Below are 17742 nucleotides of genomic sequence, written 5' to 3'. Positions count from 1 at the left end.
TTTCCTAGTTATATCCTGTTTGGGGGCCTGTAGATAACTCCCATTAGGGTATTTTTACCCTTACAATTTCTCAGTTCGGTCCATACTAATTCTACATCTCCTGATTCTATGTCCCCCCTTGCAAGGGTCTGAATATCATTCCTTACCAACAGAGCTATACTACCCCCTCTGCCCACCGTCTGTCTTTTCGATAGGACATATACCCCTGAATATTCAGCTCCCAGCCCTCTTGCAGCCATGTCTCTGTAATTGCCACAACATCATACTTGCCAATGTCTAACTGAGCCTCAAGCACATCCCCTTAGTTTTTATACTTCCCACATTCAAATACAACACTTTAACTTCTGTATTCACCTCCCCTCTCACACTATTGGCCCTGACCTTACTCTGTTATCCCTTCTCAAACTTTTCTTCTCGTTAATTTGGGAGTTTTTTGCAACCTTTCCTGTATTCACTTCCCTTTTAACTCCATCTTTATATTCCCACTTTGTCAACCCCACCCCCCCCCCCGCACTATTTAGTTTAAACCCACACGTGTAGTACTAGCAAACCTGCCTGCCAGAACACTGTTCCCCCTCCAGTTAAGGTGTAACCCGTCCCTTTTGTACAGGTCACCCCTACCCCAGAAAAGATCCCAGTAGTCTAGAAATCTAAATCCCTGCTCCCTGCACCCCTCAGCCACACATTCACATCCCCGATCTCCCTGTTCCTGCCCTCACCAGCACAAGGTACTGGAAGCAATCCAGAGATAACCACCTTAGAAGTCCTACTTCTCAGTCTTCTTCCTAAATCTCTAAACTGACATTGCAGCACCTCCTTCCTCTTCCTCCTGACATCGTTTGTGCCCACGTGCACAACTACTTCCAGCTGTTCACCTTCCCTCTTGAGGATGTTCTGAAGTCAATCCAGGACATCTTGAACCCTGGCACCAGGGAGGCAACAGACCATTCTCGAGTCTCGCCTGCCGCCACAGAATCTCCTGTCTGCACTTCAGACAATGGAGTCACCCACCACTATGGCTCTGCTTGACGTTGGCCTCGCCGGTCAAGTCTCATTACCAGGATTGGAGCCACCAACCTGTCCGCCACTCGGACTGGAAGTGTCTTCTGCCCCAACAACTCCCAAGAGGGTGTACCTGTTTACATTAAGCACAGCCACCGGGGTCCCCTGTAGTCCATGTTTACTCCCCTTTGTCACGGTCTCCCATCTTCGCTTGTCCTGAATCCTTGACGTGACAACCTCACAGTAGGTCCTGTCCAGGAAGCTCTCTTCTTCCCGGATGGCTCTGAGGTCATCCAGCTGCTTCTCCAACTCCACAACACGTCCATTCAGGAGCTGCACCTGGACACAATTTCTGCAGGTGTAGTTCCCAGAAGCTCTAGCAGTGTCCCTGCCTTCCCACATCCTGCAGGAAACACACTGCACCAACTTGCCTGCCATTTCTTGAGTGTCAAAAATCACAAATAAAGGTTCAAACAAATGTAGCTGCCATGCCAAAGACTCTCACTTTCCTCACAGGGCCGTTCCCCTTGAGCAAACCTTGCTCATATTAGTTGATAAATTGAGTAATTGGCCAATTTACCAATCTTCTAATTTAATTGCTCAGCCAATCCATGCACTCATTCCTAACCTGCCTTCCTCTGACCAGCTTGAAGGTCTATGCGCTTCTCCCAACCTTCACTGAAACACTGCAAACGGCACTCTTTTTTAAACAGACTTTCCCTGTCACTCACACTCACTCACTCACTCACTCACTCACTCACTCACTCACTCACTCACTCACTCACTCACTCACTCACTCACTCACTCACTCACTCACTCACTCACTCACTCACTCACTCACTCACTCACTCACTCACTCACTCACTCACTCACTCACTCACTGCCAATGGTCGTCCTTGCTGCTGCTACTCCTGGCCTTCACTGAAAACATACCGAATATATACAAGTCCTTGTGACCAACTACCAAATGGTGACTTTTTCTTTGATATTTTTTTCTCTTCTGGTTCTGGGGACAAAGAGGAATTGAAGAAGGAAGTTTTGAGTTTCTTTGAAAAAGTTAACCACAAAAATGGGGATGTTCAAATCTGAGCTCATTAATTTCAGTACAGAAACACGATATTATATCAGGAAACTCTGTCAGCAGTCATGCTGCATGTGACTTCTCGTTGCCCAATGTGGTTGACTTGCTGAGAGTGCTGGTTTGAGGCTGCAGTGTTGCAACACACTAATTGTTACTTATTTGATTTCAGATCTGAATCTTGGGAGGAACCTTGCATTCGGAGCATCTGGGGTTTTGTGGCTGCCGTTACTGATCTTTGGTGAGATGCCTTTGTATTTCTTTGTATTTCAAAGTGATTTTTATAAATTGGTTACTGAATTTCTGCTCTACATTTATGCTGCTGTAGATATGTTGTGGTGTCACCCAGATCACTATGCTCTGGATGTGGTGGTGATTTTCCCCGGAGTGGGACGAATAAAGGAATATATTATTATTATTCATGCAATTGGTGATCTTAATTTGATTAAATCAAAGGAATTTAGGATTTGATAAATCTTAATGGGAATCTGAAGTAATGGTGCTCATGATGATTTCACTGCTGCTTCCCTTGTTCTTAACCAAGCAACCCAAATCAGTTTCATCACCATTGCTAATTTTTTCCAACTAAAAGATCCTGATCTTTAACTTAAACGGTCTATTGAGCTGATTGTTCATTGTGATATTTTTGTGATATTTATTAGGATTTAAATGGGTGCTTAGTAACATCATTAAGCTAAGTCATCTGTACTTGCATTTTACGCAATGTCTGCCTTTTAGCTTGTTATATTTCCAAGAAGTTTTCTTTATATATTTCCAAGAAGTTTCCTTTTTCCTATTTCCAAGAAGTTCTCTCCATTGCCTCCCAAGGCAGGGTTTAATGATCCAAGCACAGTCATATCTTTTTAATTTTTCCCTTGCCAATTGATTTGCAATAACCTTGAATTTTGAGAGCTTGGGTTTGATTTATTAAATTAGTGGAAGTAGTCCTCCATTTGTACACTACCTAATTCATTCATGGTTTTAAAGAAGGTATTTATTTCACAAAATGCTGGAGTAACTCAGCAGGTCAGGCAGCATCTTGGAGAGAAGGAATGGGTGACGTTTCGGGTCGAGACCCTTCCCCAGACTGATGTCAGGGGGGGCGGGACAAAGGAAGGATATAGGTGGAGACAGGAAGATAGAGGGAGAACTGGGGAGGGGAAGAGAGGGACAGAGGAACTATCTAAAGTTAGAGAAGTCAATGTTCATACCGCTGGGCTGCAAGCTGAGGTATGAGGTGCTGTTCCTCCAATTTCCGGTGGGCCTCACTATGGCACTGGAGGAGGCCCATGACAGAAAGGTCAGAGTGGGAGGGGGAGTTGAAGTGCTCAGTCACCGGGAGATCAGGTTGGTTAAGGCGGACTGAGCGAAGGTGTTGAGCGAAACGATCGCTAAGTCTGCATTTGGTTTCGCTGATGTAAAGAAGTTGACATCTAGAGCAGCGGATACAATAGATGAGGTTGGAGGAGGTGCTGGTGAACCTCTGTCTCACCTGGAATGACTGTTTGAGTCCTTGGATGGAGTTGAGGGGGGAGGTAAAGGGACAGGTGTTGTATCTCCTGCGGTTGCAGGGGAAAGTGCCCGGGGAGGGGGTGGTTTGGGTAGGAAGGGACGAGTGGACCAGGGAGTTACGGAGGGAGCGGTCTCTGCGGACGCCGAAAAGGGAGGGGTTGGGAAGATGTGACCAGTAGTGGGATCCCGTTGTAGGTGACGGAAATGTTGGAGGATGATTTGTTGGATACGCTGGCTGGTGGGGTGGAAGGTGAGAACGAGCGGGATGTAGAAGAGGCCCTAGTGAGAGCCTCATCTATAATGGAAGAAATCTATAATGGTATAACCTCATCTATAATGGTACCCCACTCCCAGTCCGACCTTTCTGTCATGGGACTCCCCCTCCCACTCCCAGTCTGACCTTTCTGTCATGGGCCTCCTCCAGTGCCATAGTGAGGCCCACTGGAAATTGGAGGAACAGCACCTTATATTTTGCTTGGGCAGCTTGCAGCCCAGAGGTATGAACATTGACTTCTCCAACTTTAGATAGTTCCTCTGTCCCTCTCTTCCCCTCCTCCTTCCCAGTTCTCCCTCTATCTTCCTGTCTCCACCTATATCCGTCCTTTGTCCCGCCCCACTGACATCAGTCTGAAGTAGGGTCTCGACCCGAAACGTCACCCATTCCTCCTCTCCAAGATGCTGCCTGACCTGCTGAGTTACTCCAGCATTTTGTGAAATAAATACCTTCGATTTGTACCAGCATCTGCAGTTATTTTCTTACACATGGTTTTAAAGACCTCTGTCAGGACTCCCATTCATTTTCCTGCTGAATGAATGCTCCAAACTGTTCTTATTTGTAGTTTAAGGCCGTTCTGGTCCTATCTTTCTAAATCTCTTGTACACATCCTACAATGGTTAGTACTGTTAGCAGTAAGGATCACTGAATGGTGCTCAGACCCACCAGCTCCCAGAACATTTTACATAATTTTACAATTGAACTTTATGCATGTAGTCTGAAGAAGGGTCTCGACCGAAACGTCACCCATTCCTTCTCTCCTGAGATGCTGCCTGACCTACTGAGTTACTCCAGCATTTTGTGAATAAATACCTTCGATTTGTACCAGCATCTGCAGTTATTGTTTTATACATGTAGGAGTCTACTTCATACTTTTGTTTTGTTGACATTCAATCCTGATTTCAAGGTTTACGAGAGGGTTGCCTCTCCTGCATTGCCTCTACCCTCTCCTCCCTCTCCTCCGTCCCCTTCCCCCTCCCCTTCCCCCTCCCAAAATACCCAAAGTCTTAGCCTCCACAACATAGAAAATAGGTGCAGGAGGAGGCCATTCGGCCCTACGAGCCAGCACCGCCATTCATTGTGATCATGGCTGATCGTCCCCAATCAATAACCTGTGCCTGCCTTCTCCCCATATCCCTTGATTCCACTAGCCCCTAGAGCTATATCTAACTCTCTCTTAATCCATCCAGTGATTTGGCTTCCACTGCCCTCTGTGGCAGAGAATTCCACAAATTCACAACTCTCTGGGTGAAAAAGTTTTTTCTCACCTCAGTTTTAAATGGCCTCCCCTTTATTCTAAGACTGTGGCCCCTGGTTCTGGACTCGCCCAATATTGGGAGCATTTTACCTTCGATCCAGCACCGCCATTCAATGTGATCATGGCTGATTAAGCCAGGATTTTGCCATGTGCCTTTTCATGCCTTTTTGGATGATTTCAGCAAGATAATGCCTTTTTCATGATCTAGTGCCTAAATCAGCCTTTTTTGCCGTGTTAACGTAACTTACAAGACAATTTCCACCACCGGGGTGAAACTGGATGCACCGCTGTCGGTCGTTCATTCGTGGGCAGTGGGCGAGGCCCCAGTCTTTTGCAGTCAGGCTGTAAGTGGGTGTTAAGTGGGGATTGGAGAGGGGTGGGTGGGGAAGGGTCCAGTCTTTTCAAACTGAAGTCAAGCTGTGAGTAGGTGTGAAGTGGTGGTTGGGGAGGGGGAGGGGGTACCAGGGTTAAGTTTCTGTTTATTGAACCTGCAGTAGAACTCGTTCAGGTCGTTGGTCAGCTGCCGATTGTCCAAGTTTTCCTCTTGTAGTTTGTGATTTCTTGCAAGCCCTTCCAAACTTGCTCCTCAACTTCTTTTTTTTAATTTTTTTAATTATTTTATTTTTGAAAAGCATATGTACAAATAGAAATAAGAAAAAACACATTTGTTACAAAGTTCTTACATAGCTTCAATTTTTAAATTTTTGAAGAGAGAAAGTAAAAATAAAAATATAAAACTATAAACTTGGGGAGAGAGAGTAAGAGGGTTAAAAAAAAAAAGGATCTAACAATAAAAATTAACGGGAGTAGATCCGGGAGACAAAAACCACAGCTGTACATCCAACCCCCAACTCAAGTTTCAACTTTTAATTTAATTTTTTTTATTTTAGTCCTGTGCCAAACCCATTTACTTTTCTAAAAATTCAATAAATGGAGACCATATTTTTAAAAATAACTCAGGTTTGTCGATTAAGGCAAACCTTATTTTTTCCTCAACTTCTCAGAGTACCTTTCCTTGGCAGTTCTGATTCCTCTTCTGAGCTTGTACTTGGCCTGCCTGTAGAGGTCTGCATCCCCGCTCCTGTAGGATCTATCCCTGCAAGCGTCAAAATGTCTTGAGTCAAGTCATCGCCTTATAGAAAACTGAACGATTTGGTGAGAGTGTACGGGAGTGATATATTCTCTACAGGCAACCGTGTGCTGTTTTGCAACGCATGTGAGAAAGCAGTGAATTATGAGAAGAAATATTTTGTCTCCCAGCATGTACAGACAGCTAAACACAAGTCGGCGGCAGAGAAACAAGGCGGGAAATACGCAAGCTTGTCTGATCACTACATTTACTGCTGGCTCCAATCGCAAATCTGAGTTTTCGAGTGATCTGTGCAAGGCATTCATTGATGCTGGAATTCCACTGTGAAAATTGGAAAACAAATCAGTTGTTTACATCTTCACTTGCTGTATTTTAGCCAGAAGGTATAAAACACGAGAATGTTTGTGACTGATGCAGCTCCGTACATGAAAAAAGCTGCTTGTGCTCTTAAAGTTTTATTCCCCGAAATGTTGCATTTGACATGCTTAGCTCACAGACTCCATAGAATTGCCGAGCACATACGTAGCTTGTTTCCAATGTCAAGTAAATCTTCCTCAAAGCACCGACACGTGTGCAGTGGTTCAAGGAAATGGCACCCAAGATTCCCCTACCTCCTCACCCTGTTTTGACAAGGTGAGTGAGGTACATGGGTCTCTGCTGTATCTACTATGCTGCAAATTTTGGAAAGATAAAATAAATCGTCAACTATTTTGAGGAAGAATCTGCTGCAAACAGGATCGTCAGTGAAATCATGCAGAAAAAGTCCCTCCACCACGATCTTGTGTTTAATGCTTCCAATTTTGCAAACTTCCCACAAGCTATCACTTCCCTTGAGAAACGTGGTGAAACATTAGTTGAATAACTTGCAGGTTTTCAACAAAGTAACTGACGATATTCGTAAAGTTCCTGGCGATGTAGGTAAAGATATACAAGGAAAATGTGAGAGAGTGATTTTAGGTAACAAAGATCTTAAAGAAATACAAAACATAGCTAAAGTTCTCAAAGGTAGTTGTTATGCACAAGATATCGACATGAATATAGAGTCTGTAGCTTGTTTCGGGTATGCACCAGTGACCTCAGCTGGGGTAGGAAGATGTTTTTCACAACTGAAGCATATTCTTTCTGACAGACACCAGATAATTTGAAAAATATGCTAGTAATGCTAGTAATTATGTGCAACCAGGCAACTTTGGTCATTTAATGTAGCATACTTTTATATTATCATTTTTGAAAATACTTGACTTTTTATGGATTTTTTTTGTCAATAAATGCCTTTTTTCGTGTCATTTTTGTAAATTTATTATGCCTATTTGCCTGCTTATTTCAGAGATTTATAGCGCCTAAACATCCTGGCTCTACTGATCATCCCATATCACTTGATTCTGCTGGCCCTAAGAACTCCATCTAACTCTCTTTTGAATGCATCCAGGGAATCGACCTCCACTGCCTCCTGGGGTGGAGAATTCCACAAATTCACAACTCTGGGTTGCAGTTTTGGTCTCCTAATTTGAGGAAGGACATTATTGCTATTATTGCACCTATTTTTTATGTTTCTATGACAGGATCACTGAAAGCAAATGCCTTTATAAGAGAGACGATAAGAGACTGCACAAAATAATTTTTTTTCAGATTGGAAAATTGTCCTATGATTGTCTCAATTGGTTTATAAGTAGCATGCTGTTCATGAATCATAATTTGAGTGCTGTGCAGTGTCTCAATAGTACATAAATGCTAGTTTTGCAACTGCACAAACTTAATTTAAAAAATATCTGCATTTGTAAATGACTGACCTATGGTTTTCCAAATATAAGAACCTTTCATTCTGATCTATACCATACTATCATATCATCATATCATATCATATATATACAGCCGGAAACAGGCCTTTTCGGCCCACCAAGTCCGTGCCGCCCAGCGATCCCCGCACATTAACACTATCCTACACCCACTAGGGACAATTTTTACCTTTACCTAGCCAATTAACCTACATACCTGTACGTCTTTGGAGTGTGGGAGGAAACCGAAGATCTCGGAGAAAACCCACGCAGGTCACGGGGAGAACGTACAAACTCCTTACAGTACAGCACCCGTAGTCAAGATCGAACCTGAGTCTCCGGCGCTGCATTCGCTGTAAAGCAGCAACTCTACCGCTGTGCTACCGTGCCGCCCTATATTACTATATTACTATATTACTCAATTACTTTGCATCTATAAATTTCAGCACCCTGGTGTACTAGTTAAATTTAGCTTGGTTTAAGAACATTTACATTTGCTAAAAGGATGGAATCTACAGTGTAGCAAGCTTGAAGCTGTCTTTTGTAAAAAACAGTATTTTAATTTATTTTGGTTTAGTGTAGTGATTCAGCAAGTAAACAGGCCCTTGGACCCACTGAATCCATGTTAGCCTTTGACCACCCATTCACGCTACTTTTATGTTGTTCCACTTTTGCATACGATACAATAGAACTTTATCCCAGGAGGGAAATTGTTCTGCCAACAGTCATAAAACACAGCAGGATGCTTGAAACATGAAATTAAAGTGACGTGGAAAGTCCAAGATTGGGGATGTGCAAAGATTGGGGAGGGGGAAGGGGTGTCACTCTACCCCACGACAGAAGGATTTGTACAGTTTGATAGCCACAGGGAAAAAGGATCTCCTGTGGTGTTCTGTGCTGCATCTTGGTGGAACCAGTCTGTTACTGAAGGTGCTCCTCAGGTTGACCGGTGTGTCATGGATGGGGTGAGTTGTATTGTCCAGGATGCTCCACAGTTTGAGGAGCCAGCCTTCCTGGTGAGCTTGTTAATTCTGTTGGCTTCTGCGGCCTTCGCTCTGCCACCCCAGCACACAACAGCGAAGAAGATGGCACTTGTCACCACCGATTGGCTGAACATCTGCAGCATCTTACTGCAGACGTTGAAGAAGCAGAGCCTTTTCAGAAAGTACAGATGGCTCTGTTCCTTCTTATACACTGCCTCAGCGTTCCTGAACCAGTCCAGTTTACTGTCCAGGTAAACTCCAAGGTTCTTGGTAAACTGCACATCCATACCCTTGATAGAGACAGAGGTGTTCGTCTCCTCCTAAAGCCCAACACAAGCTCCTCAGTCTTGTCAGTGTGAGCTGCAGGTGATTCTGCCCACACCACTCAACAAAGTTGTTGACTACACCTCTGTATTCAGCTTTCCTCTCATTGATACAGCCCACAATTGCAGAGTTGTGCAAACACCTGCAGGTGGCAGGAGTCCGAGTTGTATCAGAGGTCCGAGGTGTAAATGGTAAACAGGAACGGACAGAGCAGCGTCCCGTGTGGGGCCCCTGTGTTGCTCGCTTCCATGTCTGTTCCCATACTAGGGGCAATTTACTGAAGCCAGTTAACTATATACCTATAACTATCTTATCAGTCTGAAGAAGGGTCTCAACCCGAACCGTCACCCATTCCTTCTATCCAGAGATGCTGCCTGACCTGCTAAGTTACTCCAGCATTTTGTCTTTAACTATATACCCACATGTCTTTAGGATGTTGGAGGAAACATACGTGGTCACAGAGAGAATGTGTAAAGTCCATACAGACAGTACCTGACAGTGATTCTGGCGCCGTGAGGCAACCGGCTGAGCCACTGTGCCACCCACATTGACCTCAGTGGTATTTTGTCAGAATGTCTGATACCTAATAATTGGTTTTAACATGTCCTTGCAGTCTAAATTTTGGACAAGTTTTTTAGGCATTTTGAAGATTGAATACTTCGACGTTCTACACAATGTTCCAATGGCCATCAGTAAAGTACATTGAAGTGGAGTTGCTGTAGTAATTTGGGGAATATAGTCGGACTTTTATGCACAAGAGTAAAATAGTAGCTTTCACAGCAAATTGTTTCACAAGTTTTGATATTCAGTGTCAAATTAGGTTGGATAAAAAAGAAAACTGCAGTTGTTGAAAATAAAAATGCTGGAAATAGCATGTGTGGATAGCGGAAATGCTACCATGAAAATCTTTTGTCAAATTTGGCAATGAGCCTTGTAAAGAGCTTAGGATCGGTGACCAAACGTTTAATCAAAGAAGTAGATTTGAAGGAGAGTCTGTATGAAAAGGAGTGAGAATTCCAGAGCTTTCATAGAATTGTGAAATTGTATGCTTCAGATGCAAGGCTATTTTAAAAACAAAATGCTGGACACTTCCATGACTGTAAAATAATGGCACTTTCAGTGCACATTCAGTTATTTGTTTATGTGGTGAGTGTTACTCCCCTCCGCCACCACTTTTCAAGAAGTAGTTCAGAGTCCCACTAAAATAAAATTCCCCTCCACTTCCTTCAGAGGGTTGTGGCTGTATGGAATGGGCTTCCGGTGGAAGTGGTGGAGGCTGGCTCGATTTTATTATTTAAGAGTAAATTGGATAGGTATATGGATAGGAGGGGATTGGAGGGTTATGGTCTGAGTGCAGGTAGATGAGACTAGGTCAGGGAGAATGGTCGGCGTGGACTGGTAGGGCCGGACAGGCCTGTTTCCATGCTGTAGTTGTTATATGTTATTTTAACTATTTACTTTCCAGCTCTTAGCAACTTTTTTCAGGGGATTAGGTAGTTCCTAATCAGGTTAGGCAGGTCGCCACATCCAGGCTTCTAATTTTTGCATGTTAAATTTGCTTTGGATCTTGTGCCAAATATAACAACCACAGCCATCAAGTCCCTCTTCTTAACAAAAATCAGACATTTTGGAAACATTCTTTATTCTCATGTTCTCAAAACGAATATGATTAGTTTTCATCTGCAATTTGAGAGGGAAAAGGTTAAACCAGGAATGTCGGTGTTGCAGTTGAACAAAGGGGACTATGCAGGGATGAGAGAGGAGCTGACCAAGGTCGAATAGAAAGGGATCCTAGCAGGAATGACGGTGGAACAGCAATGGCAGGAATTTCTGGGCATAATGGAGAAGATGCAGGGTCATTTCATTCTAAAGAGGAAGAAAGATTCAAAGGGAAGTAAGAGCCAACAGTGGCTGACAAGCGAAGTTAGAGATGGAATAAAACCAAAAGAAAAGATCTATAAGATAGCAAAGAGTAGCGGGAAGCCAGAGGAGTGGGCAACTTTCAAAGGACAACAGAAGATAGCAAAAAGACCAATACGGGCTGAAAAGATGAGGTACGAAACGAAGCTGGCCAAGAATATAAAGAAGGACAGTAAAAGCTTCTTGAGGTATGTTAAGAGAAAAAGATTAGTAAAGACAAATGTGGATCTCTTGAAGGCAGAAACGGGTGAAATTATTATGGGTAGCAAGGAAATGGCGGAAGAGTTGAACAGGTATTTCAGATGTCTTCACTAAGGAGACACAAACAATCTCCCAGATGTACTAGTGGACAGAGGTTCAAGGGAGACAAAGGAACTGAAAGAAATTTGCATTAGGCGAGAAATAGTATTGGGTGGACTGATGGGATTGAAGGCTGATAAATCCCCAGGGCCTGATGGTCTGCATCCCAGGGTACTCAAGGAGGTGGCTCAAGAAATCGTGGACGCATTGGTGATAATTTTTCAATTTTCAATAGATTCAGGATCAGTTCATGTGGATTGGAGGATAGCTAATGTTATCCCACTTTTCAAGACAGGAGCGAGAGAGAGAAAACAGGGAATTATAGACCAGTTGGCCTGACATCGGTGGTGGGGAAGATGCTGGAGTCAATTATTAAAGAGGTAATAACGGTGCATTTGGCTAGCGGTAAAAGGATAAGTCCAAGTCAGCATGGATTTATGAAGGGAAATCCTGCTTGACAAATCTTCTGGAATTTTTTGAGGATGTGACAAGTAAAATGGATGAAGGGGAGCCAGTGGATGTAGTGTATCTAGACTTTCAGAAAGTCTTTGATAAGGTACCACATGGGAGGTTGGTGAGCAGAATTAGAGCACATGGTATTGGGGGTAGGGTATAGACATGGATAGAGAATTGATTGGCAGACAGGGAGCAAAGAGTAGGAATAAACGGGTCCTTTTCGGAATGGCAGGCAGTGGAGAGTGGAGTGCCGCAAGTTTGCGGGTGACACAAAGCTGGGAGGCAGTGTGAATTGCGAAGAGGATGTTAGGAGGTTGCAAGGTGACTTGGACAGGTTGAGTGAGTGGGCAGATGCATGGCAGATGCAGTATAATGTAGATAAATGTGAGGTTATCCACTTTGGCGGCAAAAATAAAGAGGCAGATTATTATCTCAATAGTGTCAGATTGGGTAAAGGGGAAGTGCAACGAGACCTTGGTGTCTTTGTACACCATTCACTGAAAGTAATCGTGCAGGTACAGCAGGCAGTGAAGAAAGCTAATGGCATGTTGGTCTTCATTAAGTGATTGGACACGCTAGAGACAGGAAACATGTTCCCGAAGTTGGGGGAGTCCCGAACCGGGGGCCACAGTTTAAGAATAAGGAGTAGGCCATTTAGAACGGAGATGAGGAAGAACTTTTTTACTCAGAGTTTTGAAGCTGTGGAATTCTCTGCCTCAGAAGGCAGTGGAGGCCAATTCTCTGGATGTTTTCAAGAGAGAGTCAGATAGAGCTCTTAAGGATAAGGGGATATGGGGAGAAGGCAAGAACGGGGTACTGATTGTGCATGATCAGCCATGATCACGGTGAATGGCAGTGCTGGCTCGAAGGGCCGAATGGCCTACTCCGGAACCTATTGTCTATAACGAGACAATTGGAATACAGGAGTAAAGAGGTCCTTCTGCAGTTGTATAGGGTCTTGTTGAGACCACATCTGGAATATTGTGTGCATTTTTGGTCTCCTAATTTGAGGAAGGACGTCCTTGCTATTGAGGCAGTGCAGCGTAGGTTCACGAGGTTAATCCCTGGGATGGAGTGACTGTCATACGAGGAAAGATTGGAAAGACTAGGATTGTATTCACTGTAGTTTAGAAGGATGAGAGGGGATCTTATCGAGACGTATAAAATCATAAAAGGATTAGACAAGCTACATGCAGGATAAATGATCCCAATGTTGGGGGAGTCCAGAACCAGGGGCCACAGTCTAAGAATAATGGGGAGGCTATTTAAAACTCAGGTGAGTAGTGTTTCTACTTCATCATGTGGAAAATGTGGCTTGTCTTTCAGAGAGTTGTGAATTTGTGGAATTCTCTGCCATGGAAGGCAGTGGAGGCCAAATCATTGGATGATTTTAAAAGAGAGTTAGATAGAGCTCTAGGGGCTAGTGGAATCAAGGGAATATGGGGAGAAGGCAGGCACGGTTTACTGATTGTAGATGATCAGCCATGATCACAATGATTGGCGGTGCTGGCTCGAAGGGCCAAATGGCCTCCTCCTGCACCTTTTTTTCTATGTTTCTATTCATGTACATTTTTTTGTGGCCTTGCCTGTTGTGTTTTCAATGCAAGACAGTAACTCAGTGGGTGAGGCAGCATCTATGGAGAACATGGATAGATGACATTTCGTGACGGGAGCCTTCTTTAGTCTGAAGGAACCCCAAACGTCACCTATCCATGTTCTCCAGAGATGCTGCCTGACTCTTGTCTCTTTTGTAAACTAGCATCTGTAGTTCCTTGTATTGGCCATTTTTTATATCATTGTTTCCATTTTCGATTTTCAGCATTTGCAGGGTTTTTTTATATTTCCATGTATTGTTCACATTTGTTTTATTGTAGTGGGGCTTGGCAGGTTGGTGCAGAGAGGCATGGAGGTCAGAATGGAAGGGTTGCAGAGATCTGAGCATTACAGAGCTGAATAAGGTTGGAGATGGAAGAGGCTTTGAAAGCAGTTTTAAATTGTGGGCATTACTGTAGTAGGAACTGGTGTAAATTGAGCAACAGTGTGATGGATGAATTTAACAGTGCAAGTTGGAATACAGACAAAATTTTGGATTGAAGTTTGAAAGGTGGACTGCTGACCAGTGGAGTTGTGTAGAGACTGGATATATCATTTGAATGGGTTGAGAGTGGAGGGGTGAATTGTTTTGCTATTGGAATATTACGCTCATTTTTCGCTTGGGAAGCTTACAATCCATGAATATTGATTTCTCTAACTTTGTAACCTCTACTTTCCCTCTCTTTCTCCGTCCCTCCCCCACCTTAATTCTCCGACTAGTTTCACTGTCCTGAATAATTTTACTGTTTGTATGCCTTGTTGTCACCTTCCCCTTCAACTATGAACCATTCTACATTTCCTTGAGCATTGTCTGCTTCGATCTGTCCTTTTCACACCTTACCCTTCCATATGTCTAGTTTCTTTTCCCCTGACAGTCTGAGAAATGGTCTCGATCCGAAACGTCACCCATTCCTTCACTCCGGAGATGCTGCCTGTCCCAATTTAGACCAATTTTACCTTGTTTTTTTACATTTTGATAGGTGGAATTTGTGAAATACTTGCACTGAAACTTGGTTGTGGAAAGCTTTCTGGTACATTATCGTGTGCATAGAGTCTAGGACACATGAGACGTGATTAGAACCTCACTACCTGAGTGCAGATTCTGAACTGAGAAACTTGTCTGGAATATTTAATTTGATGCTAATTTTGTTAGAAGAAAATGGATGTGAATTGGATGTAGGAAACTAAAAATAGATAATTTTAACTAATGTTGGAGATTATTAATAGTGACTTTAAGTGGTGATCATTAAGTGCCAGAATCTATAATTCTTTGAGTTTAGTTGGTAAGTATCATGGAAGTGCAGTGATTTATGGCCCATTACTGAGCCTCTGGTATCTCAGTACGTGAATTCAAAGTTATACCAAGGCTTTGAGACAAGCTGGATGTCCCGCATTTTGAATGACCTAATTTGGAGTTCAATGTCGTCGGTATCAGAGTAGACCTTGACTGAGTTTCTTCCATCATGTAATTGGTATGTAGTGATCATTTAGTCTTATTTTACTGCAGGTGTTCAGAGGTGATGAAAACAAGAGAATACTTTAGTGTTTCTACTTCATCATGTGGAAAATGTGGCTTGTCTTTCAGACTATTTTGACTCCTTTAAGTAATCAATATGCTTAAGACTTTCATTCAGGCAGTAAACCTCAAAATTAACAGATGCTAGTTTTTTTATAGCTGATGTATATTCTTGCCAATTTGGCATTTTAAGGAAGTAGGATTTTGGTGTACAATCTGATTACTAACTTCATGACTTGTGTTTAAGAAAAACTACATTTTATTTGGATTTGTGCTATCATTAATGCTGTGTAGGAAAAATTGTTTGATTTGGACTCTGGAGCTAATGTATTAGAGGCTGGTGAAGGGTTGATAAGATGAGGACACTAGGAAGAATAACATTTTGGGGCGTAATGTAAATTGTGGCATTGCCTTGAGTTCTGTCCAAGTGCCAAATATCATATCATATCATATATATATACAGCCGGAAACAGGCCTTTTCGGCCCTCCAAGTCCGTGCCGCCCAGTGATCCCCGTACATTAACACTATCCTACACCCACTAGGGACAATTTTTACATTTACCCAGCCAATTAACCCACATATTTGGAGATACTGTATAAACTGGCATGAATCTGAAAAACAAGTATTTTTAATGGGTTTGCACAGAAACTCAGATTGTGGAATTAATTTGCAATATTAAGGGAACATCAAAAGGCAATTTTTACACAGAAAATGCAGGATGTCAGGCAGTGAACATGGAAGGCTAAAAAGCATTTGTTGTTCATGGATTTATTAGAATAGAGCCGAAAGGAAAAGTCCAAACAAAATGAGTGGTGCCTTGGATATTATAGTACTCAAACATGGAGGGCGTGTGAATAGAAGGCAGTTTATGGAATACTTGGTTTTGGTATATATGTAGCTTCAAATTGTGGGGATGAAGATAGAGCATTAATAAAAACTGGGATGGATTTAAGTGTCATAGTCACAGAATCAAGCACCATGGAAATAGGCCCTTCGGCCCAACTTTCCCATGCCAACCAAGATGCCCCATCTACACAATATGCAAGCATTAGTCCGATATCCCTCTAAACCTTTCCTATCCACGTAGCTGTCCCAATGTCTTTTAAATGTTGTTATAGTACCTGCCTCAACTACTTTTTCTGGCAACTTGTTCCATATAAGTTACCCCTCTGGTTCCTATTAAATATTTCCCCTTTCGCTTCAACCTACATCCTTGATTCTACTCTTTCACCAAATCTGTTCCCCTCATGATCTTGCGTGCCTCTATAACATTCTTGCTCAGCGTCATGCTCTTCCAATAATAAAGTTCTGGCTTTCCCAGCCTCTTCCTGATAGCTCAGGCCCTCAAGTCATGGCAACATCCTGGTATTTTTTTCTGCACCCTTTCCAGCTTAACAACATCCTGACCAGAACTGAACATTATTCCAAATGCAGCGTCACCAACGTCTTATACAACAGTAACATAACATCACAGCCTCTAAACTTAATATACCCTGTCTGTTGAAGGCCAATGTACTGTAAGCCATCTTGACCACCCTATCTACCTGTGATGCCACTGTGAAGGGGCTATGTACCCGCACTCCTAAATCTCTTTGTTTTACAATGCACTTCAGAGCCCTGACTTTTACTGTGAAGTTCCTGCCTTGTTTTGACTTCCCAAAATGCAACACCTCCCACTTATACCTCAACCCACTTGTCCAACTGATCCTGTTGTAATATTTAGTATAAGAAAATAACTGCAGATGCTGGTACAAATCGAAGGTATTTATTCACAAAATGCTGGAGTAACTCAGCAGGTCAGGCAGCATCTCAGGAGAGAAGGAATGGGTGACGTTTCGGGTCAAGACCCTTCTTCAGACTGATGTCAGGGGGGCGGGACGAAGGAAGGATATAGGTGGAGACAGGAAGATAGAGGGAGATCTGGGAAGGAGGAGGGGAAGAGAGGGACAGAGGAACTATCTAAAGTTTGAGAAGTCGATGTTCATACCACTGGGCTGCAAGCTGCCCAGGCGAAATATGAGGTGCTGTTCCTCCAATTTCCGGTGGGCCTCACTATGGCACTTGAGGAGGCCCATGACAGAAAGGTCAGACTGGGAGTGGGAGGGGGAGTTGAAGCGCTCAGCCACCGGGAGATCAGTTTGGCCAACGCGGACCGAACGCAGGTGTTGAGCAAAGCTTTGATAATCATCTTCGCTATCTGCAATACTACCCACATTAATATCATCTTCAAACTTATTATTGGTGCATTCTACATTCTCATCTGCATTTTAGAGGTAAACCCATGAGCTGCAATGGGCTGACACTGATCCCTGAGGCACACCACTAGGCATGGGGCTCCAGCTCATAAAACAACCTTCCACCATCACTATCTGCTTTCTTCCATGAAGCCAATTCTCTCACCAGTTGGCTAGCTCTCGCTGTATCTCACGCAATCTGACCTCCCAGAGCCACTAACCATGTAGAATCTTATCAGAAACCTTGCTCAAGACCAAATAAACAACGTTATCAACCTCATCAACCTATTTGGTTACTTAAAACAAAACTCAAATCAGATTTCTAAGATACAATCTCTCATGTACAAAACCATGCTGACTATCCATAATCAGCCCAAATGCACAGATGTGAAGCTCACTGATGTATAGTTCCCAGGCTTTTCCTTA

The 17742-nt window shown here is 43.2% G+C and overlaps 1 protein-coding gene across 4 annotated transcripts in view; it reads left to right on the top strand.

Moving 5' to 3' along the window:
- Window positions 1–17742, top strand: part of LOC144590725 (progranulin-like) — a 73975-nt gene that overhangs the window by 5924 nt on the left and 50309 nt on the right. For all 4 annotated transcript variants that reach the window (XM_078395155.1, XM_078395152.1, XM_078395154.1 and 1 more), the window contains exon 2: window positions 2253–2321. The gene's annotated coding sequence lies outside the window, so the exon portion shown is untranslated. The remainder of the gene's footprint in view (window positions 1–2252; window positions 2322–17742) is intronic.

The sequence above is a fragment of the Rhinoraja longicauda genome, unplaced genomic scaffold (assembly GCF_053455715.1).
Source record: "Rhinoraja longicauda isolate Sanriku21f unplaced genomic scaffold, sRhiLon1.1 Scf000273, whole genome shotgun sequence".
NCBI lineage: Eukaryota > Metazoa > Chordata > Chondrichthyes > Rajiformes > Arhynchobatidae > Rhinoraja > Rhinoraja longicauda.
The sequence above is the reverse complement of the archived record's forward strand: the minus strand, read 5'-3'. Positions and strand labels throughout refer to the sequence as shown.